This window comes from Nanorana parkeri, unplaced genomic scaffold (genome assembly GCF_000935625.1).
Source record: "Nanorana parkeri isolate BGI_ZX_2015 unplaced genomic scaffold, ASM93562v1 scaffold1589, whole genome shotgun sequence".
Taxonomy (NCBI): Eukaryota; Metazoa; Chordata; class Amphibia; order Anura; family Dicroglossidae; genus Nanorana; species Nanorana parkeri.
The window spans coordinates 212,582-214,561 of record NW_017307857.1 but is presented as its reverse complement, the minus strand read 5'-3'; the positions used below and the strand labels follow the sequence as shown (position 1 = coordinate 214,561).

Genomic DNA, 1,980 nt, shown 5'->3' with positions numbered 1-1,980 from the left:
TAGAAGAACCCCCAATATTCAGCATAGTTCCATCCAGATGTAGGGAACAGGTATATGTGTTCAGCAAATCTATTGTTTAAAGCAGACTTTCTCAACTTGGGTGCCATCTGGCTTCCTCTGGGGTGCCACAAACTTCCACAGAGTGATGTGGTTCCATGGTGCAGGCAGGCTGGGGAAGTGGGATTCTTGATGTTATAGGGGGATTCTTTTTTTTTTTGGCGGGGATATGGTTCTGGTATGGATTTTGGGTAGTCCACACATTGTTTTTTTACATTTTGGAGTGGGGCGCCTCAACATTTTGCATACTTTTAAAGGGTGCTGTGACCGAAATTAGTTTGAGAAATGCTTTAAGGAAATTTGTCCTGAGGCATTCAGGGGTGTTTAAAAAATTACTCGTCCAAGGACTAAAGCAAGGGCCCAATGACAATCTACTTGTCATGATACAAACAACCAAAACTGTATTTAACTGTGCTAAGAAGCGCTTTTCATTGGACCAATGAGTGAAATTCAAAATCCATAAATAATCCATGCGTTTATTTGCATGCAGATGGTGGGGGTAGCAGGTTTTTTTTTTCTTTTACTTTTTTCTACAAAATTTTTTTTTTATTTTTTCTTCATAACTTTATTCCTGTCAGACAGGCTAACAACCCCTATGCATTTGTAGGTGACATGTTCTCTTTATGGAGTCTGCCCTCCAATAAAGCCTGACGCAGGGCTAAATGTAGAAAACAAAACACCTGTCTGGTGCCCAGAACTGCGTGTCCCGTGTGTCAGGCTATAGGAATCCAACACCCCTGGGCATTCATTGGTTAATTTGCTTCCCTTGCTGACTCTTCCTCCAGTTGCTTCACGTTTACTAGGTTAAATAAAAACAGACATAGATAGGGTGGACTTTGTGCAGTTAATAGGGGTGAAGAGGCCTTCTGAATGTTCCATTACTGAAGCTCCATGATTGACTTCACATTTTATACAATTCTGCAAAAGGCAGTTTATGTTCAACCCGATTTGTGCTGGGAGCTGGGTAGTGGGAGTTCTTTTTATGGTGTGTAACAGCATACTTGCACATCATTATTTACACAGCACTTTATATCAGGGCTGGACAAATCCCATGAGCTAGGCCACCACTTATTTAAAAACTACAGGTTGCGCCTAACTTTTTTGAGGTTTTTGCTAGTAGTTGTCCATTGAGCTGACTACTAAGAAAATCCTGCTGGCTCCTGAATTCTATATTTATTTGTCCACCTCTTTACATATTGTACATTTACATCAGTCCCTGTACTCCAGGAGCTTACGATCTAAGGGCCCTATCTCACATCTATACATTCACATACTAGGGCCAGTTATTCTAAAATGATGTATTTGGCGTGTGGAAGGAAAATCATGCAAACTCCATGCAGAGAGTGTCTTGGTTGTCTTGAAGTCCATCACTCCGGTGATGGACTTCATTCACATGTTTAGTTTACTAATTTGTATTGAAGTTATAGACCAGGGGTCCCAAACTCAATTTACTCAGGGGCCACTGGACAAATTTTTTAGTCCCTTGGGGGCTGCGGCTATATATGGTACCAGTGTTAATGTCTGCACATATTACAAGCGACAACTGTCACCCATTCGAGTTAATGATCAGGTGACAGCCACTGCATGTAATCATATGTGAAAGGATTAAATGCAGTCAGGAATCAATCACTCTCCCTGGATACACAATTGTGTATCCAGGGAGAGTGATTGTTTTTGTAACTGCATGTTTTTGTAACTGCATGTAATCATATCACATATGCAGGCGTGTACATGCAGCGGCTGTCACCTGATCATTAACTTGAATGAGTAACAGTTGCTGCATGTAAATGCCAGATTAGGGATTCCTGTGCAGGAAAACGCAAGTTTGTGACACAGGAATCCCTAATCGCACCTGAAATATAGGTGTGAATGGGGCCTAATAAATATACTGTACACACACACTCCCCCCCGCCGCTGTGCCCC

General features: G+C 41.7%; 1 protein-coding gene across 1 annotated transcript in view; it reads left to right on the top strand.

Annotated features, from left to right (window-relative positions):
* Positions 1-1,980, top strand: part of HINT1 (histidine triad nucleotide binding protein 1) — a 19,143-nt gene that overhangs the window by 888 nt on the left and 16,275 nt on the right. The window lies entirely within an intron of this gene.